Genomic DNA, 23,912 nt, shown 5'->3' with positions numbered 1-23,912 from the left:
CTGTGGGCCAGGGACATCCTGTCCTGCCATCAACACCGGGTGCCGTCCTCAGCCTCTCTGAGCAGCCTCCCCTCCACCCCAGGTAGACAGCGGCCTCTGCCCTTACCTCTCCACCCCCCCCCCTATCACAGCAGGGCTTATGGGTTTGCTGGGCCAGTTGGTTTTGGGGGCAAAGACTGGACTAATGCCTATTTCTCAGAGCCTGGCGCTGGAGGTCATGGCGGAGAACGTAGCGCGAATGGCTCTGTCAGTTGGGCATGCTCAGCCACATCTCCCCTGTGGCTTGATGACAGCTGGATGGGGACAGGGAGGGGCACAGACCTCTCACTGGACCTCAGGCCTCCAGCCTACTACTGAGAAGGGAGAACTGGAGGAAGCCCGGGGGTGGGGGGGCTGGAGTGCTCAGTTGTATTCAGGGGAACTTAGTGGATGAATATATGACATGGCGCTAGGACTCTAAGTCTGTAGTTCATTGGCTCATTCATCCATCCATTGGCTCAGTCTGTGTCTCTTTCTTTCTGGTACCAGGGGTGCTTAACCATTGAGCCACACTGCCAGCCCTTTTTATTTTTTCTTTTGAGACAGAATCTGCCTAAATTGCTTAGGGCCTCGTTAAAAGGCTGAGTCTGGCCTTGAACTTGCAATCCTCCTGCCTCAGCCTCCTGAGCTGCTGGAATTACAGGCATGTGCTGCTACCCTCAGCTCAGTCCCTATGTCTGGAGCCCCTGCTGTGGCCAGCTTGGTGCTGGGCACTGGGGAGAGGTATGCATGGGACATCCCCGTGGCTCATGGACACAGGAGCTCATGGAGCTGGGACTCTGGCAGCCTGGGGTTCAGGGGTGCAGGGCAACCGGCATGTTCCGTGTCTGGAATTCCAGGTGCAGAGCCTCCTCTGAGTGACTCCTCTGAGCCACAGTGAGTCCTCCACTGGGGGCCCGAGAGCCAGGGGGCTGAGACCCCAGGGGAGGACTGCACGTTCCCAGGAGGCCCTGCACCAGCCTCGCCTGCAGCATGGACGCTCTGGACAGCTCTTGTCCTGCTGCACAGTAAGAAGAGGGAAGCCCAGCCCAGGCACGCCCATTTTATGGATGGGGGCCTGAGGCTTCCCAGTCACCAAGCTGCTGCCTGGGGCTACTCTTGGGCTGTGCAAAAGGCCATTCCTGCCTGCTAAAAGCATGTGGAGACGTCTCCACGGTCCCCTGCTGCGGTGCCCATCAGGGGTAACACCTGTATTTGAAGCAGAGATTCTAGAAGCTGCAGGAATCTCCCTCCACGTGTCTGATTGTGCCCACGGCCAGGGCCTGAACTTCCTTGGGCTTTATACTTTCCACTAAAAGCTCTGATTCCTTTAGATGCCCAGAGGGGAGAAGCCATCATAGTTCTGGTCACCATGGTGTAAGAGCTCCAGGTCCCTCTCTGAGTGTGTTTTGATGGGGGAGGGAAGCTTGGGAGGGTGCTGGACCTCTGATGGAGAGGCCACGATGGCCAACACTAGCCTGGTGTGGCAGTGTGCTGTGCCTCAGGCCACTGACTTCCCTTCTCTGAGCCTCAGTTTCCTCATCTTGCTAACGGGGGAGTTCACCATGATGGGTGAGTCCCCAGGATCTTGGGGTTCCAAGGTTCGCAGGCCCTGAAGCGGTCCTGCTGGGCTCTGTTTTTACCTTTAGGGGGCTCTTTGTGAGGTCTGGTGTAAATAAAGGGCTTAGATCAGAAAAAAGATGGGTGAGGGGGCAGCTCAACTTCTCTCCCCACCCCCCCATGGGCAGAGACACGAGTCTCTGAATCTTGTGAGGCTCTCGGTTCAGATGCGCTGGAGCCTGGAGTGTGCATGGTTGGTTGGTCGCGCTCCCGGTTCCGAAAGTCAGGCCACAGCTCTGGGAGGTTTGTCGTGCTGGGGACCCACACACTAGGCCCTGCCATCTGAGGTCCTGGGACAGCAGACAGGGTGGGGACTCCAAATTCGAATAGCCGTAGGTGCTGGGCAGGTTTGGGGAGTGAGAGGAGTAGCTGGGTGGCAGACAGTGGGGAGTGGTGGGGACGGGGGCAAAGGGAACACTGACGCTTCTAAAGGGGCAGATGTTTCTAAGGGCTCTTGTGGGGGAGTATGTACCCAGCGAATCAGATCTTCCAACCCACGAGAAGGAGGACAGGAGGAACTTGACAGAACATCTCCCCAGTGAAAATATTTCAGAGCCAAATACAACAAATCTATGGGTGGGATTCTGCCCGAGGTTGCCAGTCTGAGACCCCCCAAGGCTGTGGGTCGGAAGAGGGGGAAGGCTGGGAGGGAGGGGCCAGGGCATAGAAACTTCTCTCTCTCTTCCTCCTCTTTTCTGGGCAGCACCCCACCTAACACCAGGCCCTGTCCTGTTCCCCACAGGCTTCTGGGGGCCTCCTGGGTTATTCCCATGGTCAAAACTAACAGGAAGTCTTCACAACGACAAATTCCCCAGAATATACACCCTCCAGTGGTTAGGCTCACAGGGTCTCCGAGATGGCTCATGGTAGGTCCTGGCATCTCACTCCTGGGCCACGTTGGAGCTGGGGATGCCAAGCCCCAAGAACTCAGGTGGGTTTGGACTTGGATATCCTGTGTTCAAATCCCAGGTGTGAGTTACTTTGAGTAAGTGATTTTTGCCCCTCGGTCCTCAGTTTCCTCATCTGCAAAACACAGGCAACAGCAGGGCCCACTTCCCAGGGTTCGGGTGCAGCTGCCGTCTCCACATTCCACGTCAGGGCCAGACAGGGTCCCCACATGGGATGTGAAGGGATGGTCTAGAAGCGGGTTGAGGGTGGGTGACTCTGGAACCTTGCAAGCAAAGACAGTGGCTTTGAGAACCTACAGGTGGGGTGCTCGCCTGGTCCAGCCCACCCTCCGTGTCCTTCCCAGGACCCTCAGGCTCCCCACCTTCCTGCTAGATACCGACATGCCTATTTTGGGGAGCAGACACAACAGAGACTGGGGTGAGGGATGAGTGGTGTCAGAGATTCAATTTAGATTGTGGAGCATCTCGCCACTTAGCATATTCAAAATTAATACAGTGTGTCCAATGTTCTTGGACACGCCAGCAAGGGCCTAAAAATTCAGGAAAAATAATGCACAGGACAGAGGCTGCATGGGGTGCGGGTATTCAAGTGAGAAGTTTATTTTTATTTATTTTTATTTTGTGGTACTGGGGGTTGAAGCCAGCGGCTCTTCACTTACTGAGATTCATTCCCAGACCTTTCTATTTTTTTTTTTTAATTTTGAGATAAGGCCTCAGTAAGTTGCTGAGGCTGGCCTGGAACTTGTGATCCTCCTGCCTCGGCCTCCCAAGTTGCTGGGATTACAGGCATGCGTTACTGGGCCTGACTGAATTTTCTCTCTCTATATAATTACAGAGCACTGGGCGGGGAGTTGGGTTTGAGTCTTGATTCTACCACTGACTGGTGAGTGAAGCAACCCAAGGCCCCCCCACTTAAGGTCACACGGCAAGGAAAGAGAGAGACAAACCCTTGGAGACTCAGTTTTCTTATCAATAAAATGGGAGGAAGTAACCCCTACGCTGTGGTGGGCCACTGTTAGAGGAATGGATGTGAATATTCTGGGCAAACGGTGGGAACACAATCTGTGTGCCTTCATGGAAAAAAAAAATTTTCAGCTGTTGTCCAGATTCTTTTACTGGGGCCAGAATTTGGGTGTCCTGTCATTTATGTAAGAGAAGAAGGCCACAGCTCCCAGAGTGGGGGTTTCGGTTGTACAGAATCATTTGCTGTGATGGCTGCTTGCTGTCACTGGACATTTGAGGCGTGTACCTCCAGCTGTCCTGGACACTGATTGGGTTCTCTCCCAGCCTCTGAGCCCTCGCCCTGTCACCCCCAGTCTTCTGTTTCCAGTGAGTGGCTCCCTCTTAGTCATTTCAGACTCGACTTTGATGGCTGCTAATAGCTCTCTCAGGCTGTCAGAGGGGTTTTTTGGTTGGCCCAGTATTTCTTAAAAAAATGGGAAATTTTCACAAACATAAGAAATGCAAGCACTTCTAAATAGAAGTCCTCACGTTTGGCTCAGGGAGTCATGTGCCCCTACCTAAGGGAGTTGGAACCGATGAGTGACACCTCTCTGATGCGAACACCAGCCCCACCTCTGCTCCAGTAAGGAGCGCTGGGGGCGGAGGAGGGGACCATGCATGTCAGCTCGAGTTCTCTTGGGTGCAGAGGGAACTGACTGCACCTTGTCTGTGAGGCAGATTGGTGGGACCGGAGATACGATGTGTGTCAAACGTGCCTGGCACATGTTGGCCTTTGTGATTTCTGGATGCAGTTCTTACTAGTTGCCACCGCTGCTACTAACTACCACGGTACCACCACTGCACTATGGGCCTGGACTGTGTGTCTTTGGTATTGCCCTCTGAATTGCCACCTATTAGATCACCACCCTATCTGAGATTGCCACCCTGACATATCATACCTCTCTGTAGGTCCTGAGACCTGGTTTGAATCTATCTTTCCTTGCTGTGTGATCTTAAGTAAATGGCTCACTCTTTATGGGGGGCCTTGGGTTGCTTCACTTGAAGAGCAAACAGAACCAAGGCTCTGTGCACTGTAACGTTCTGCTGTTGTGGTCACCCCACTGTGCAGATGTGGACCCCGAGGCTCTGTTGGAGCCTTGTGGTCAACCTGCCCTACTCCAGCCTGATCCAGTCAGGGGTCATCTACACCTGCTCCCAACACACACCGACAGTGACCCCACCTGATCAAGCTGACCGGAAACCTTGGTTCACACCAGCCTAGTCCCTGCTACTCCGGGGTGCCTGGGAAATTTCAATTGAAACCAAAGATGAGTGTTTTCCTCTATAGCTTCCTGGCCCTGCTACTTGCATTTATGAAGCAGAGACAGGGACCAGGTGAAGGGCACCCAGAAGGCAGGTGTGTGACTTAGTGAGTGCAAGAGGCTGTAGGTGCACAAGTGCATGCTCAGGAGTGCGGCCAGATGGAGGTGTACGGCACTGGGCTGTCCACATGTCCTGTCCCCTGTCAGAGGCCAGGCAGAGCAGACAGATTTCAAAGGCACCACAGCTGGGACCTGGGATTTCTTGGTGGCTCAAGATACAATGGTGAGATGGATCAGGAGACTTGAAGCTCCCGTGGACAGCTCTGTGCCTGTGGGCAGGTGACTTCCACTCCGCCCTGCTTCCTCATGTGTCACCTTCCAGCGACAACAGCGTCAACCTCAGAGTTAAAGGACCTTGTGCTTAGCAAGGCGCCCGCCCCGTGAGGACTTGGTTAATGTCAGCGGCTGCTACTACGCTGTCCTGACAGAGCCACCTTCAAGGCCCTGGCTCCTAACTTAGTTGCACGTTGGTGTCACTAGGGAGCTTCAGAAAAATGTTTCTGGCTCGGCCTTAACTCAGAGGTTCGACTCCACCATGGCCCAGCCTTGGGGGGGCTGCAGAGCTCCCCGGGATTCTGCTGTGCATCCAGGGGTGGGACTGCATGGTCCCCCTGGGCAGCAGCAGCACCTCAGGCTCCGCCTGGACCTGCTCAGTGAGACAGGACGCAGCCTGGGGTGGAGCCAGCCCTCTGCGGGAGGTGGGCCTGGGCAGGCAGAGGTCTGTCCTCTTTGAGCCTCGCCAGCAGTCCTGGGTTCTTGCTGGTGCCCTGAGAGCAGCAGCTGGTCCAGATCACACAGCGGGGCCGGGGTGACAGAGCCTGAGGTGACAAAGTCTGAGGAGCGTGGTCAACCCTGCACTTTTCTGTAAGGCTTTCCAGCTCCCCAGGGCCCGTCTCCCTCCCTGAGAGCTGATGACAACAGACCTCGGTTCCCAGCCTCCCTTGAGGCCACGGCACAGGTAGTGAGTGCGGCCAGTCAAGAAGCTGACCCAGTGGGCCGAGGTGGAGGGGAATGCCGGCCACGCTCTCTGTCTCCTACTGGCACAGACGAGGCTGCAGGAGGACACTAGGAACGAGGCGGGCAGGGAAGGACCCGAGGAGGAGATTCCATCAGCGTGGGGCCGGGAGCTAATCCTGCAGGGTGGTCTGACAGTGTCCCTGCCCTGTCCACAGCCCCTCCTGGCTCCCCGTGCCCTTCTCAGCTGTCCACCTCCTGGGCTCACAGTGGCCTCTCTGAGGTTGTCCCAAAGCCACCCCCTGCCTCCCTCCCAGGCACATCATGTTGATCCCACTCCGCTGCCAAGCCACAGGCCCCATTTCTGTCTGGCCTCAGTCTTGTCTCATCTGGCTCCTAACCCAGGCCATCCCCCTCCCCTCATCTGCTGACCTATTTAATCTTCAGAAGTGCACATGGGCATTTGCTGCCTCCTCCTGAAAGCCTTCCCTGATTGACCCAACAAGAGTGGTCTGTCCCTCTCGTCCCCAGAGAGCATTTGTCACCCAGCTCTTTCCTTTGATAGCACACATCCATCAGCCATTTCTCTCAGGCTGGGGTTTGGCCCTGAAGGTCAACCAGCAACTGAGATCCACCCTTTGTGTCTCCACTGCCTCCTGGACCTCTCAGTGCCACTGTCCCCTGGTAGGGGGAGCTGCCCAAGTCTCTCCACAGCAGGCCTTGGAAGGCTCCCTCCCTCCCCTGCCTCTGAGGACCAGAGATGGAGAGGTGGATGCTGAGGCTGCTCAGGGCTCCGCACAGGTGCCGAGAGACTGGGCTTGACAACTCTCTGCAGTGAACCCACCATGCACAGGCCTGCCCTGTGGCCCGAGGGACCAGGGGCATATGCAGTTTACGGTCACAGTCATGTATTGATGATCCCGATGGCCAGGTGCAGGGTGGGGAGGTGTCTTTCTGGTACACAGTGGCCTCACGTGGGGTTGTCTATGGACCCAGAGTCTAATAATCACGAGCAATCATGCAGAGGGGGTAGGATTTACAGTTATGCGCTCACATGCAGATGTGGAGCCCAGCTGTGCACACAGCACTTGACCGTGAACCTGAGTACCCATGGTCACAGCACTGGGTGGTCTCTAGGTCCACAGATGCGGTGTCCACTACTTTATGTGCTCACAACTGGACATCAGGGAACAAGGACACAGATGATATGCACCTTGACCTGATCCCCATGGGGATACAGGATTCCATCATATCTTTTTGCAGCGCGGACTGAGCTCCTGACCTTCCTTCTCGGCTCCACAATTTCCACTTGGGCAGGGATTTGGAGAAGGGGGTGGAGGGTGGTAGTGGGGGTCTGGTCCGAAGCTGTGAAAGTATGAATTACATATACCAAGGAATGGGGGTCCATTGGGGCTGGGGTCCTAAGGTTTACAAAATTTTAGTATGCCTAGTTACATTTGCATTTTAGATAATTAGTGTAAGTTCTGTTCGTGCAATATTTGGGACATACTACTGATCAAAAATTCTTTGTTGTTTAGCTGAAATTCAAATTTCGCTGGGCATCCTTGACTTCCCTTTGTTAAATCTGACAACTCTACCCCCAAGGGTCCCCAGTCCCCTCCCTTGGGTCCACTGTTGGATCAGAAGTCCTGTGGCCGGCCAGGCTCCCACTCCCAATGGACAGGCAGGAAAACAGAGGCACAGAGATGGGGAATGACGTTACCCAGATGCAGGGTGCGGCAGGCTCTTTCCTCCTGGCCCTGGCCCGTCTCACCATGCCGTGGAGACACAGGAAGGGGACGCTCGTCTTGCTTATAATGAGCCTTATCGTACAGAAATTATGGCCACTGCAAATCCTCCCCTGTCAACCCTACTGAAGGTATTTGATTCAACCTGTCCTGAGGTGGCTTTTTCCTCAGCCCCTGAGAATCCAGAAAAGCCATTTCTACTTCTCTCTAGGAGAGGGACCTAATGTTTAGACACACCCCAGGGGGACTTCCCCATCCCTCCAGGAGGGGGCGCTCCACACAGCTGCCCCCTGTAGCCTCCCAGGGCGGGTTGCAAAAGCAGAAGGTGCTAGAGTCCCAGTCTCCCCTGCCGTGACTCAATGAGACCTTGGGCAAGTGGTGCTCCTTTGTGAGCCTCGTTGTGTCATGTGCAAATTGGGCCACGGATGACCTAGCTCTGCCCGCTGGGGTAGATGAAAGAAAGTGCAGCATTAGAAAGTCTCCAGAACTGGGCACAGTGTCCCTTTCCTTCCTTTGAACTCCAAAGCTACCTCCATGGGCATCGGCAGCCACAGTGGATGTTTTCTCATTGTCCTCTGACTGCAGGTGACCCCTCCAATAATGTGGGACCACGACCTCCCACCAAGGCCCCCACTATACTGGGGCTGCAGACACTAAGTATGCACACGTGGTCTCACATAACCATCATTTTAAACTGTGTGTAGCTTGCATTTAATTTTCCTGGCTGTTCTGTAAGATTGGGATTATAGATAACTTCATTTTTACAGATGGAAAGACTGAGGCTCAGAGAGGTAAAGACCCTTGCTCAGGGTCACACAGCTAGAGTCAGGATGTGAACGCTGCTGTCTGAGGCTCAACAAACTGTATTCTTGCCGCACCATGTCAGGCTTCCTGAATTAGGATCCAGCGCTGAAATCAAAGCCAACAATTCTGCCATTCTCCTGTTGCTCTCAAGACAGCCTTTTCCCATAAACAGAGATTTGGCAATGGACAAGAGCTATCTCCCAGGGATGCCAAGCACCTGAAGGAAATTGCGAAAACTTAGTCACCAGGCAGGGTGTTGCTAAATATTTGTGTTGTCACTGTGATGTGGGCTCCTCCATTAGCATCAATAAAAGTCTTATACTTTGAAGGGAAGGAAAAAAAAAACCTACAAGCCTCTCAAAAGCTCACATTTTTAGAAAAATGCATTTCTGTCTTTGGAAAGCAAGTAGGCTAAATAAATTGTGGTACATCTAGTCCACAGTAAACTGCACAACAGCCGAAAAATGAGATCCATTTATATGTTCTAACATAGAAGGTTCTTTAAGACAAACTGTTGGATAAAGACAACATTGAACATTCCAGCGCAGCATGTTCGTTCAATTCCACTTTGTAGAATGAGAAACTCCACAAAATAGTCTGTATTTCCCATGGGTATCTAAGGGTATGTGTAGCGAAATGTCTGTAAGGATCTGCTCCAAACTCACGATAGCGGTGTCTCAGGGAAGAGGCGGTAGGATTGGCTACAGTGGTCAAGATTTGACTAAAATGTTTTAATTTTTAACAGGAGAATGTGTTCATGTTTTATTTGAATAATTCAAAGTTTAATCTGAAACTCAAGGTGTGTTTTCATAGAACCTTTGGAAGAAGTGGACTTGGGGACAAGCATTCCCAGGTCACAACTGTGGCTTCCTAATTTGCTACCAGCACGTCCTCGACTGAGTCACTTCACCGTCTCTGGGTTATAGGACATGGTGCCCAGCTCAGAGCCTGGCTCTGAAGGTTGATATCAGGCAACGGGCGTGGCATGCCAGGGACAGAGGAGAGGCTCAATATATGGTCCCCGTCATCTCTTCTTTCCCTCTGGGTCCCGCCTGTCTCTCATCTTTTGACCTAAGTCTGCAATCTTCTTCACACAGAGCAAGACTCATCTCAGATCTAACTGCCCCGTTCGGTGGCCTCCATATGGGTCTGGGCTGATGGCTTCAGTGGCCACTTCACTGATCTCCCGGCTCTGACTCTCAATTTAGTTTCTATGCAGCAGCCACAGGGAGGTTTTAAAAGCATAAGGGTCATTGGGTTCATGTCAAGCCCTTGCTGACTACACTCAAGGCCTCCTATTACATGCAGGTAAAATCGCTCTCTTTACCAAGACCTGGATGGCTCCTATGGAGAGTCCTTGCTCTCCTCTGCAGTCTCACTGTTCCTTACCCACCACTATGCTATGTGCCCAGCAAGATCAGCCTCATTTCTGAGGCTTCAATATGGGGTTTTCCTGCCTCAGGGCCTTTGCACATGTTGTGCCCTTACCAGGAAATCTCTTCTTTGCATTTGTACCTGACTTAGCACTTCCTTTGGCTAAGCTCCCCTGCCGGCCAGGTTGGACTCCCTTCCAAATATTCACATAACTCCCTGAAAATTCCTTTTATTTGAATACTTCATAATGTAATTGGCTTTTTTCTTAGTGGAACCCTTCATGACTGTGAGCTCCATGCAGACAGGCACTGTTGAAATATAGGAGATGCTCAGTAAACTCGAGGCCTCTCCTAGACACCTGTACAGGAAGATGGGGTGAGGAAGGGGCCATGCTTAACTCCAGAGCAGTGTCCACCCTGATGGGCACCTTCAGGCTGAGGACTGGGGAGCAGAGCAGAACCTCAGGGTCTCCTCCGGTCACCTTCCTCTCTGCCTGAGGCCACACAGGAAATGCCTCAGGACACACACATCCACCGTCTCTGCCCCAGCTTGGGACATCCCTCCAACTTTCCACTTACTGCCGGGGCAGGATGGGTGGGGGAGGCTGCTGGTGAAACCCAAGACCGGAATCAATGCCAGGAAAGTAGAGGCCCTCACCTCTGTGACGGGGCTCCTCCTTGCTCTTATAAAAGGCAGCTCGAGGGACCGGAGGGTCCTACCAAGAGACTTCCCCCTCCTGATCAAAGAGTCTGGGGAGTGGAGGGAGGGGACAGGAGAATGGGAAGGGGCCGAGAGGGAAGCTGGAGTGACACAGGGAGACCCCAGAAAGCCGAGTGGGTCCCTTGTGCAGGGCGGTTTAGAAAGTGCCTTCACATCCACAGTCACGTGGGAGCCTACAAGGTGCCCGCGATGAAGTCTATAGTTGCAGACGAGGAGACCGTGGTTCAGACAGGACCCAGGGTCACGCACCTAAGCTTCATGGTTTCCTGTGACCTCACTTTGTTAGCTTCATTTTACAAATGGGGAATCGAGGCACGGAGATATAAAGACACTCATCTTGTGGATTTCCACTCTGGGTCTGTGTGAATTTAGAGTCCAGGTCTTACCCAGTGCATCACAACCCCCAGCTCACGAACCCGGGCTTCTCTTGCCCTGTGTTAACTCCATGAAGGAGGCTGGAAAAGGATGACGAGGTCACCCATTTTATGGGTCAGGAAACTGAGGCCCAGAGAGAGGGACGATTATTCTCCAAAGGCCAACTTTTAAGGGCGCCTGGATGGTTCCCCCTGCCTCTCGTGGAACAGAATGTTCTGGAGCCTGGGACTCTGACATGTTCCTTACAGCCGGCCTCCTCAGGCTGCAGGCTTTAGGGGCCCTCTGGAGTCAGAGACATGTGGGTTTGAATGCTGGCTCAGTCGCTTACTAGTTGCACGACTTCAAACAAGTTATATGAGCAGTTCTGAGCTGCTCAGTTTCCTCATCTTTAAAATAGGTATAAATGGCCGTGACCTCCTAAGATGCACTTGAAGATCAAAGGCAGTCACGTACATAATGCACTCAGAATACACGGAAATATACCAATGAAAGGAAGCCATCATGGGCACTATTATGATCTAAGGAGCTGTCACACTCTCTTCTTGTGTCCAGTACCAAGACCCTCAGTCCTCCCCGACTCCACAGTGTGGGGTACAGCCCCTGAACATGCTGGTCACATCCCTCTCACACGCCCACTGGTTCCTTCTTCTCTTTGGGGATTTATTAGAAGCTGGGAGGTCAGGAAGTGCCCACTACTGGGAGCCCCAGAGTGCTGAGAGTTTCCCAGGCCCTGTCCCGCAGGGGAAGGGAGGCAGGGTCATGGCTCCGCCTCGAGCTCTTGCAGAACAACTTGGATGAGCAATGCACATGCTTCCTACTACAAAGGTCACTGGGGGGGGGGGGCTGAGCCCCAGGTGCCTGCAACAGGAGCCAGCGTGACAGCAGCCCCGACTGGGTGTCCTCTCTCCTCTGTCCAATGCTCTTCACTACCTCACTCTTTTTAAAAACGATTTTATTAGTTGTTTATGGACCTTTATATTATTTTTCTCTGGTGCTGAGAATCGAACCCAGTGCCTCACACATGCTGGGTGAGCGCTCTACCCCTGAGCCCCAGCTCCAGCCCCTACCTCACTCTTGAGATCACTCCCCAGAACACAACCTGCACCCCATCCTGGAGAATCCAAAGGAAGGCAGATGCCAGGGCAGGAGGCTCAAGCCTGTCCTGGGCTCTGGTTCCCAGGTTGATGGATTCGTCCTTGCTGGGCCTCTGCTTGCTCTGGACTGAGGGGCTTGGATTCACTTTCTACTCCAAGGGTATCCTCTCTCCCCTTGTTGCTCAAATATTCTGAGATCCTCCAGGACTCTTTCATAGCTGAATCCGTCATTCATGAAGCCATCAACCTGTCCTTAATCTAGGCCCCATTAATCCAGGGCACCACAGCCATTTTGTGGAGATCTAAGAGACCCATCCGCTCTCTCCTCTGAGCTCTGCCCCACTGGTCACCTGCCTGGGGGCCCTTCTGGCAGAGAACAAGGCCGGAGTCCTGTGTTGGACCATGGTATTTGGTCTCATTCATTCATTCACTCAATAAGTCGTGACCCGTGATTGTGGGTCATACACTGGAGAGCAAAGATGTCAGTGCCCATCTCCTGGGTTTGCTCACTCCTAAAAGCTCTACGGGGCAATGCTGTGGTACGATTCCTACCATTTTGTAAATAGACCTTTCTCTTTTTCCTCTGGGGGGCTGAGTGCATCCTGTGTTTGTTAGCAACTGTTACCCACTTCTGCTTGTGTCTATTTTGCATTTCGTCCCCCTCCTGTGAGTCCCTGGGGTTCTCTGCCTGCCTGGGAGGGGCTGTGTCTTGGGGGCCTGTAGGAAGGTAAAGGGATGAGTCACTGTCCCCTCCCCGCACTGGATTATACCTGGTTGCTTAACAACCAGGAACGCACATCTCCGCCACCACTCGCAGTTTTATGGGGAGACGTGATGAGACACCGTGTTCCGGATGAACCCTTAAATCTCATTCCATTGAGTTCTTTGCAGCCTGAGGCCCCCAAAACCAAATGAACCAAGCAGAGCGCTGAGACATTTGAGGGACGAAGACTGCAAGGAGCCGGGGCTGGGGTCCTGTGCACGCCCTCCCTGACAGGCCGGGCCACGGTGTGCAATGAGTGGTGAGAGGAACCCTCAGGTGTGAGTTCAGAGCTGGCTTTGACCTGAGCTCAGGGCTTAGCTGGCCTGGCCTTACCTGCAAACCTGAGGGCCGAGTACCTGCATGTCAGGCCTTTGGGGAAAATAAAATAATCATGTATTATTATTTTATTTAATAATAATAAAATTATTATTTTATTATTATTAAATAATAATAATTGCTCTCCAGGGTCCCCTTCACTCTAGAGGGAAAAGCCAGGCTTCGGCTCCTGCCACGGCCCTACAGGCCCCACCTCCAGCCTTTGTCCACGCTAAGGTCTGCTCTGCCCCCTGATCCTGGGCTCTCAGAGGCGCCGCTCTGGGGTTTCCTAGCTTGGCCCCTGGTTTATTTCCTCCAGAGCTCTTGCTGCAATTGACGGGCTCCATCATTTTTCTCTCAGCGTGTTTTCTCGCTAGCCACCCACGCTAGAATACAAGTCCCACGAGGGCAGAGACGTTTACTGATGTGTTCACTGTGGTATCCATCTCTCTGGGCCCAGAGTTGGGTCTAGCACATAGTAGGTGCCCAAGAAACATCTATGGAATGGATGAATTTAAAAACATCAGTTTCCTGGGGCTAGAGGTATAGCTTGGTGTAGGGCGTGCGCTTAGCATGAGTAAAGCCCTGGGTTCCATCCCCAGCACCATAAAAAAAATAAAAAATAAAAAATAAAAAGTTTCCTTATACCTGATGCTTAGCAGGCGTTCATGGGCCTTAGCTGACACCCTTCAACTCCATACTGCTTGGACTGCCATCTACTGAGGGCATTTACCAGGGATTGAACCCAGGGGCATTTTACCACTGAGCCACATCCCCAGCCCTTTTTACTTTTAATTTTTTTTTTGAGACAGGGTCTTGCTAAGTTGCTTAGGGCCTTGTTAAATTGCTGAGGCTGGCTTTGAACTGGTGATCCCCCTGCCTCAGACCTCCGATTTGCTGGGATCACAGGTGTGCGCCACCCTACTCGGCTGGAGGCAATTCTTTATTACATTATTTATAGCAAAAAAAAAATCATCAAAATATTCATTAGTGGAAAACATGCTAGGAAAAAGCCACCATCCATGGCACTTTTCAGGGGCGAAACTTCAGAAGGGAGCTGGCATGACATGCCCCAACAGTTTCTGAGGTTTAAAGGCACCTAATAGGGAGAGAAAACCGTGTGAGATCTCAGGGGGACAGGAACTGACTGGGAGCGGGTCCTGACCCGGGCAGGCCTGGCTCAGATCTCACCTCTGTGACCTGTAGGTGCGTGACTTTGGGCTCTCTGTGCTCCACATCCTCGTCTGTAAATGGGGATAATACTGAGAGGAGAGGCCACGACAAAGTGCGCCTCCTCTGTCCCCCAGCGCGCAGGACACTTTCCGCATTACAGGCCTGAAGCCGGGCTGGCTCCTGACTTGGGACTTGTTAGGACAGTTTAGGAAGCCTTAGGGGGTGGGGCAGTGGGAAAGCTGGCAGTTCCAGATCAAACAGCCCGCAGTCCTGGGGAGCCAGAACATGACAGGGACAGTTCTGCAGCCCGGCCTCCCATTAACGACAGCCCTCAAAAACCCGATTATTTCAAACGCCCGGTGCTGGGTGCTCCACATTCTCCGGGTGTCTGGGTAATTAGACCTCCCAGGACTTCAAGAGGAAGCTGCAGCTTCCTGCTGGAAGCCAATCTTGCTCAGTTTCTATGTCCCCGAGGCTGACAAGGGGCCTGCAGGGGGCGTGCCTCTGCTAGTTCAGGTCACACTTGCTCTGGGGCTGGGGATCTTCCCCCAGGACTCCACTTTCACGGGAGTCAAAGGGACAAAGCTTTCCTCATCAGGGACAGAAGGAAGAACAAGGGGAGTCTGGTTAGGGTGTGCACGGGGACAGAGGCAGAGATGTCACTGTTGCCCTTGGCCAAGGCTGCAGCGTCTGATGTCTCATGTCCCCCCCAAAGCTGAGCTGGGGTTCTGGGAGTGGGTGAGGGGACATGGGGGTCCTTAGCTCATGCCTGTGCACCTCCAGGGCACACACTCGCTCCTGAGTCCCTGCTGGGGGTTCAGAGGCAAATGAAACCACCTCAGATTTGACAGGTAGAAAATTCCAAAGCCTGGTGTGCATGGCATGTGCTGAGCCGCCCCTCTCAAGTCAAAGGGAAGCCCTTTAGCCCTTCAGGAGTTGAGCTAAAGTGTGGGAATACACAAAGCTGCCCCCATCACTCAACAGCTGGCCTCTGTGGGGATTTTTTTCCCCCTGCAATAGGGGGCACCCAGGGCTCTCCCCACATGTCCATTCCCCAGGGACTGGCCAAAGTCTGTGACCTCTTTTTCTTTATTGAATACTCACTGGCCTCTTGGGACTTGGCTCTTTCTCCCAACAGTGCCAGGTCCTGACAGACCAGCCCTGGGCCTTCGGTCTCGTATCTGGGCCTGATGTGTGCCTTGGAGCCTCTAAAAACTCCCAGGCTTCTGAGCCAGAGCCTCATCCTCTTTTGACAGATGGCTGGCTTCACCCAGGTCTGCGTTTCATTCCCGCAGCTGTGTGACCTGGGCAAGTCAGTCAACATCTCTGTGTCTCCGTTTCCTCAACTGCAAAATGGAGTTAGCAGGGATCTCCTGCTGAGGTGTGGCAGCTGTGGGTGTAACGGGGCTGTTCCTGAGGGATGCAGCAGCACCTGGCCTTGGTTCTCTTCCTAAATCAGATCCCCAGCCTCTGCTGGCCACCAGATGAGCCTCATTAAGGAGGCAGCAGGTGGGGTGAGGTTTGCAGTTGGCATCTGATTCTTCACCCTGGCCATCTGAGACCTGGGTCTTCCCAGAGGGCAAGGGAGTTCCTGGGAGGTCAGGGACGCACCGGGCCCAGCATGCCACCTGCCGGTATGTGGTAGGAAACTCGAGTCTTTAGGGGCTCTTCCCACCATCTGAGGACCCCTGCGATTCCCACTCAGGCTCATCTGTCATTATGGGTACTAAGGAGACTCTGCCCTAAGAGACCCTTCAACCGGGGGCATCTATGTTCTTTCAGGGACAGGTGGACCTCTAAGTGTGGACACCCAGGCCACCCAGGCAGCAAGACAGGGGGCAATTAGAAAAGTTAGCTTATTCTCTTCCACTCCTGGGGAAGGTAGAGGGCTAGACTGGGGGTGGGCAGGGCTGCTCGGAGCCCCTGTGCCTCTCCTGGCTGGGTCCTTGGTTTGCTGTTCTCTGGATAACGCCCTGGACCCCTCTTTTTATTGTACTAGGGATTGAACTCTGGGGCACTTAACCATTGAGCCACATCCCCAACCCTTTTTAATTTTTATTTTGAGAACAGGGTCTCACTGAGTTGTTTAGCACCTTGCTAAGTTGCTGAGGCTGGCTTTGAACTTGGGATCCTCCTGCCTCAGCCTTCTGAGTTGCTGGGATAACAGGCACGATGTCCAGCTCTGGGATTCTTTATAAGGATTCTGGGACTTCAAGTAATTAGGAATTTTTAAAAATAGAGATAGCATAAAAGAAAAAAAAGTACAACTTAAAGAAATCATCTAGAAGAGGAAAAAAAAATGTTGTTTTTGGCTGTCCAGGGGCACACCTCTTTGCTCTTTGAGGTTAGGTCTCCCCTACTGTGAAGATTCTTGGTGGCTGTCAATCAAGATGTCTCCACCTTTCTGTCCTAAGGGTGGGAGGGTCATCAGGCTGAGCCAATCACCTCCCAGAGATGCTCTCCCCCTGGATATGGAGTTAATGATTGGTTGCAGTCAGCCTTCACCTGCTGGTTAAATTTCTAGGTATTTTGTGAACTGATTGTTAATTACAGCCATCATTAGAATTCAATGTTATAAAGTTATAATTACGTAAATTATACTTTAAAAGGCAATAGACACCCTCTACACGTCACTTCCTAATTGTTTTAGTAAATTTTACAATGATTGATCCTCTGGAATATCATATGGTGCTATGCATCTCTTCCCAACTCCATGTTTACCAATGTCACCTTGGAACCATGCTGGCAGAATTTACACCACACACACTACAAATGGGGACTCCTCCCGCATAAAGGGTCAGCGGGCTGGGTTTCCGACATCTACCAGCATGGTGCCACTGGGAATCCTGAGTGACACCAGGACCCAAGATAGCTGGAGCAGATTGCTTCCATCCCCAAACTCCCCCAAGGGACACTTGCTCTGCCAGTCCTGCCACCGATCAATGCATACGTCAGTTTCCTTCTGAAAACCTGAGCTAGTTTTCCCAGACTTTGCTCCATTTGGGGAGAACACTTCCACCATCCTCCACGGTCTCCATGACACTGAGCAGCCAGCCTACAACCAGCAGCCTCAGGGGACCCCCTGTGAAGACATCACCACCAGGGCAGAAAGAGAAGCTGAGAGGAAAAACCGTCATTCCGATGGCATCTGCTGTCCCAACACAGGTGCGTTCTAGAAGTTTTCTGCCCGTCTCTTTTCCTTGCCTCTGTCCTTAGGGAGTTGCTGTCGTTGTTGGCACCACAACACCGAACCCCACTATTTTTATCGTTATGCTATTTCACCAGCCTCATCTATGGTGCTTTGTGCTCAGTGTGACAATTGTTTTCTGGGTGGTTCTAATAGGCCCGTGGAGTAACTGAAAGGGACTCAATGCTTCTCTTCATGTAGGGCATTCAGACATTGTTATCTCCCCTGCCCCTTAACATCACACAGGGATGTGATTACAAAATCTGTGACTCTGGGTCAGGAGACCCGAGTTCTGTCTGGTTCTGTACCAGGTGGCTGTGTGAGCTTGGGCAAGACCTTTCCCTCTCTGGACTTCAACTGAACCCATATGATGTCCAGGATGATCCTGTCGATGACGATAATAACAATGGCAATTTCCATCTCTGATGTGCTTCCTGGGCTAAGTGTGTTATGATGTGCACCAGCTCATTTATGCCTTTCAACAGCGCAGGAATGAGGGCAATTTCACAGGCGAGTACACGGGACCTGAGAGGTGACATCATTTGCTTGGCACAACATGGCTAGTAAGTGGCGCAGCTGGATTCAGACCCAGGGACGTCTGTGTCTTAACTGTCATGCTGCATGGCTACTTTGTAGTACCTGCGATTGCACGGGGGAGCAGGGTCACTGTAGAGGTGAACAGTTACCCAGTTAAGAGGAGGCCATCATGGTGATCCACCGTATGAGTCTGGCCCGCCGTCTTGGTCCGTGTTAACAGAAACCACAGGCTGTGAGGCTTGTAGACAACAGAAACTTCCTTCTGGTGGTTCTGGAGGCTGGGAGTCCTAGGTTCAGGTCTTGGGGTCTGGTGAGGGCCTACTTCCTGGTTCATAGACCCCATTTTTGAGCTGTGTCCTCACCCAACAGAAGGGAAGGGCTTCTTTTATCAAGGTGCTGATCCCATTCACGAGCCTCTGCCCGCAGGACCTACCCAGTACCCAAAGTCCCACCTTCAAATACTGTCACTCCAGGGGCTGGGGCTTAGCAGTGAACTCTGGGGGACACAAACACTCCCTCTGAAGCCCCCGCTGATCTCCTGGGCTCAGCCTCCAGCACTGAGGATCCCCTGCTGCTCCTAAGCCACCTGGTCTGGGGTACTTTTGTGTAGCTCCCTGGAACACTAGTAGAGGGACAGGCAGCGGGGAGAGGAGAGGGGACCCAAAGGCTGCCATGGAGACCACAGAGGAGGGGGCTCAGCCCCCTTCACAAGTCCAGGGATGACCCTCCTGGGCTGGGGCCCTTACCTACTGTGTGCTGGGGCAAGTTCCTTCTGTCCCAGGCCTCCTTCTGTCCATGTGTGCCCTGGGATTGCAGGAGAAAGTGGCCCCGGAGGGCTCATCCAGACCTGTGGTTCCAGGGATCCGTGAGTCCCCTGGCTCTCTTCCCAGCTGCCTGGATGGGGCTGAGCTGCAGTATGGGGGGGGGGGCGGCTCCAGGGAGTGCTGTTCTGCTGTTCTGGCTGCACAGGGCTCCCAAGGGCTCATCCAACAGCCTGCCCGCCTCAGCAAAGACTCTCTCTTTCTTACTTTCTCAGTTGCCTTGTCTAGTTGAATGCCAGTCCAGCGTCGGACACCCTGATCATGCCACACTTGAGTGCCACACCCGTCCTTAACAAGTGCCCCTGCTGAATCTCCTGTTGCACATGTAGGGACTATACTCTGTAGTGGGCAGGGCCGAGTAGTGGGGAGGCATGCAGAACCCTGCCCTCCCGTGGCTGGCCTCCTCTGCAGCCTGGAGACTGTAGAGAGGGGACTCCTCCACAATCATCTTTGTCACAAGATGTTCCACCTCCAGGCCCAGCCTCTGCAAATGCACAGTGCCGAGCCACAGACCTTCCATCTGGCCTCACACTGTGCTCCTCTCTGTCTTGCAAACTGCTTCCAGGTTGACACCTCTGTCCCCCTTGACCCCCACTCATGGTGTGAGTCCTGCTGCTTCACACTCACAGTCCCTCCTCTCTGTCACCCCAGCCCAGGTTCAGCCATGATCTCTCTCTTTCAAATGCCTGCTCCTCCCTTCTCACAGGGGTGTCTCCTTCCCAACCACACTCACCACCAGCTGGCTTAGCCACATGACTCCTCTGCTCCAGAACCTTCAGGGGCTCCCGTTTGCCTCAATTTAGGCCCAAACTTTCTGAGCAATAATCACATCTGTTTACAGAGGTTTCTAACATGGGATCAGAAGTTGCCTGCCTGGATTTATATCTAGTTCCTCCACTCATTAGCTGTGTGACCTCAGGCAGGTGATTTAACTTCTCTGTGCCTCAGTTTCCTTGTTCATAACAAGGGAGGTGATGCAACTTGCACTTACCTCCTGTGGTTGTTGGGAGGTGAAAGGAGGTAATGATGTGTGCCCAGATTTTAGAACAGTGTCTGAGACATCTCTAAATAAAGCTCAATCACTCTTGATTATCATCACTTCTCTATACCCTCTGCTCCAAAGCCTGGCCAAACACAAGGAGCTGTTCTTTCTTTCACATCCCCTTCTTTCTTGCCTCTGTGCCTTCGTCCCTACCGTCCCTTCTGTCTGGAGTGCCGTGCCTCATGGCAAACCCCATTGACCTTTCAAATGCTTTAGTTCTAATGCCGCCTCCTCCGTGCAGCCCTCCTGGGTCCCCCAGCCAGAAAAGCTGGCTCCTGTCTCTCAACTCGGTGACACGTCCAAAGCTTTTTCACAAGAGAAGCGGGGCCTTGCAGTCATACAAGGGTCATTTTGTGGACCTCAGGACTTTGCAGGGGACCCTCTCTTTGGGGCGGAGGCTGGTAGGGGCAGGTGGGTACCAGGGAGCCGCCGGCTGAGGTGCTCATTTCCACGGACTATAAATAACGTTGGGCCTGAAACCTCAGCGGGGGCCTGGGCTGCACCAGGAGGAGTAAGGTAACCGCTGGGAGGCGAGGGGCATGTATAAGTATCTCACCCTCCCTGTCTGGGCCTCTCAGGTGACAGGCGGGCCTGGAGGGACAGGCTGTTCCAGCTGTCTTGAACGAGGCCTGGGGTGCACAGCGGAAGTCACACTGACATCAGAGTGGTCCAGGCTGCAGTTCCTGAGGACAAGTCTCACCCCTTAGCCATGCGATGGGTGAGGAAACTGAGCCTGGGGGAGGAAATTGAAAACTAGGGTCCAGGCCGCAGTTTCTGTTGCCAGGAAATGCCCATGGGCTGGTCAGCTGCCAAGTCCAGGCCTTGGGAGCCATCAAGGGGAGGGCCAGCTCTGAACCGAATGTGTCCCCAAAGTTCCTGTGTGGGCAGCTCAATCCCTAATGCAACAGTGTTCAGAGGTGGGTCCTTTAAGAGGTGATTCATGGATGAATGCCATTAAGGTGCGGGGGCTTGCTTTGCCTCTTCCTCGTCTCTCAGGCACGTTCCCGTGCTCTCACCCCCTTCGGCCTCCCCTTGGGATGATGCAACAAGAAGGCCTTTGCCAGATGACCCGTGACCTTGACCTTCCCAGTTTCCAGAACTGTAAGACACACATCTCCATTCCTTGTGAGTTTTCCTGTCCTAGGTGTTCTGTTGGAGCAGCACATCAGGGACTAAGCCAGACCCCAAAGTCACCTGGTAGGGAAAGGCTGCTGGGCAGAGCTGTGGGGCGCAGGGACTAGGGCACCGCCCTGGCCCAGGCTGTGATGGGACTTTTGCCAAAGCCCAAGGCTTCCAGGTCACGGGTTTTCTCGACTGGACCAGTCTGATGTGTGCACTGCTGGGGTCCTGAGGTGGAGAGTCTCACAATTCTAGAATGTCTGAGCCTGGAGGGGCCTCAGACCCTTCCAGACCCACCTACACTCTGTATTTTGCAGATGGAGGGACAGAGGCTCAGAATGGAGGAGGATAGGGTCTTAGTCACTAAGGGCCAATGTCAGGCAGGTCCCTGCCTCTTCCCCATCGTCCATATCTAAGCACAGGGGATGGCCCGAGCACCCTTTTCCTGCCCAGGCACATTCATCCCTCTGGGACCCAGCACATGTGGCTAGACTGTGCTCAGGGTGGGGCAGCTGCAAGATGGAAGTCCCTTAAGGTCCCACTGTGAGCCAGGCCCACCACGTGTCTCTCATCTAATGCACAGTAAGTAAGGGCCCTGGGAGCTGGAAATTATCTTCTCCATCTCACAGATGTAAGAATGGAGGCACTCTGAGGACTCCTATGATCCAGAATCCGATCTGGGCTTGTAGATACTCTAGTTTGGCATTTTTTTCTAGTCTTACCAAAATTCTTCTGCTCAGAATATTTTCAAAAACTAAGCCAGGTGCAGTGGTGCACACCTGCAATCCCAGCAGCTCTGGAGGCTGAGGCAGGAGGATTGTGAGTTCCAAGCCAGCCTCAGCAACATATTGAGGCTCTAAGCAACTCAGTGAGACCCTGTCTCTAAATAAAATATTAAAAGGGCTGGGGATGTGGCTCAGTGGTTGAGTGCCCCTGGGTTCAATCCCCAGTACCACCGCCCCCCCCACCCCACAGTCCATGGCTGGGGCCCTCTGCCCTTTGAGATGGGTCCCAGGCTCCAGGAGCAATGAGTTCCTCACTCCTCCCTAGGCTACCCCAGTTCTCAGCCCAGGGCCTGTGCCCCTGTGCTCCCCCTGAGACTGGACTTCTCTCCCCCTTGCTGCACACCCAGCTCCTCCCTGTCCTTCAAGGCCTCACTAGGGACACCTCTCCCTATTTTGTCCCCCATCAGTCAGAAATGGTGCCCTCCGACCTTCCCCTCGTTCTCTCTTGCTGTAGTTATTTTTGTCAACAGCAGACACTGGGTTGAGGAGATGGTGGGTGCACATTTAGGGACCAGACAACCTGGGGACTGCTCCTGTCTAGGCCCATTTTTAATGGAGGTGCTCTGGGCCTTGGTTTCTTTCTCTGTAAGCTCAGTGACATGGGGATGAGAGGGACATCATGTGACATGATGCCTTTGCACCTCAACACCCCCTTTCCTGGGGATCTGTAGGAAACTCTGGGGCAGGGGATCCTGGAGGGGGATCCCGTCTCCTTCCCTGTGGCTGGGCTGAGATCCTGGCTCCCCTCTTTCCTATGGACTCCTGCCGTCCCCTGCACCCTTGGAGTGGCTTCCTGTCTGACTCCCTTTCCCCCTTGGTGGAGTAGCACTGTGTTGATGCGGCCCATCCTCACCTCCCCACCTGTTCCAGGTGCAAGTCACATCATGCAGACACTGCTCCCCAGGAGTGGGATCCAAAGATCCCTTCCCAGAAGGGGACATGTCACCCAAACCTGCACATAGTAGATGCACAACGTACTTGTTCAACCAATTTGTGTCTGCCTCCGTTACTGCTTGCCGTGTTAGAATAAGGGGGCAGCCCTGGGGGTGCTTATTGAATGCCTACATCCAGCAGCTCTGGGAGGTGGGTGTTAGCGTCACATGATTTACAGATAAGGAAACTGAGGCTCAGAGAAGCAAGTGACTTGTTCAAGGACCTGGGATCCTGCGATTTAAAGTCAAATTTCTCATTCTTTCTCTTTTTCGGAGCACACCCTGGGCACCCACTGTTTGGTGCACATCTATTCTGCCAAATGATGGTGTCTTCACCATAAGAATCAGGCCCCATCCTCTTCAAGCCTTTGTTTCCTGCTCAGGACCCTGCATCAAGGATGTGCTAGAAGGGCGTGGCCCTGATATGTCTGTGCACAGTAAATGACAGCCATCAGCAGACTTGGGACATGGGCTTTTTGCATGGTGGGTCTGTCTAAGGTGAGGTCCTTTGAAAATCCTCCCCCACACATCTCCTCCACTACCTCCCCGAGTGCCTGGCTGCACAAAGTACCTGCCAGGCCAAGCCACATCGCTCGTGGGCAGTGAAGGTCCCTCATTCTGCTGGACCAACATGGAAGCCCACAGGTCAGCTGTAGGGTGCACTTTCTCTAACCATTCTGTGCCCTCCCCTGCCACCTCCTGACCTTCAGACGGTTTGCCTGGGACAATGCATAGCATGTATTGATCGACTCGTGGGTTTATTTTATTAAAGATGTGTGGGTGGCATTCTGGAATGCTTCTACACGTGATTCATCAAACCTTCATATCAAGCTGCTTTTAAGGGACTTTTTTTCCCATGCTGGCAGCGGTGGTGGGGTGTGTATGAGTTGCTGATATGAGGCTGACACGTTATTTTTATTTTAAACCTACAGACTCCCTTGCATTGCTCAAATCCAAGGATGCACCCAGATACACTGCCTTTCTCTCTCCACTATTAAAACCCAACGTGTCCTGTAAAGTCACCCAGAGAGTTCCCAGAAGAGGAGAATAATGTCCACAGCTTATGCTGATATAGCACCTACCGAGTGCCAGGCATGAAGCTGACACTTGAATCTTTATGGCAATATTATGAAAGAGGACCTGTTATAACCCCGGGTTACAGATGAGGAAACCGAGGCAGTGCAGTTAGAGAACTGGTCTGACATTCTACAGCTGGGTAAGAAGTTGAAAACAGGATTAGAACCGCCACAAAGTCAGCCTCCTCACTGCTGTGACACTCCCCTGCCTGATGAGGCTCAG

General features: G+C 53.1%; 1 protein-coding gene across 13 annotated transcripts in view; it reads right to left on the bottom strand.

Annotated features, from left to right (window-relative positions):
- The window catches only part of Atp2b2 (ATPase plasma membrane Ca2+ transporting 2), a 342,527-nt gene that overhangs the window by 81,123 nt on the left and 237,492 nt on the right, over positions 1–23,912 (bottom strand). The gene's annotated exons all lie outside the window — the stretch shown is intronic.

The sequence above is a fragment of the Ictidomys tridecemlineatus genome, chromosome 16 (genome assembly GCF_052094955.1).
Source record: "Ictidomys tridecemlineatus isolate mIctTri1 chromosome 16, mIctTri1.hap1, whole genome shotgun sequence".
NCBI classification, from domain to species: Eukaryota; Metazoa; Chordata; class Mammalia; order Rodentia; family Sciuridae; genus Ictidomys; species Ictidomys tridecemlineatus.
This window is presented reverse-complemented; position numbering and strand designations above follow the sequence as displayed.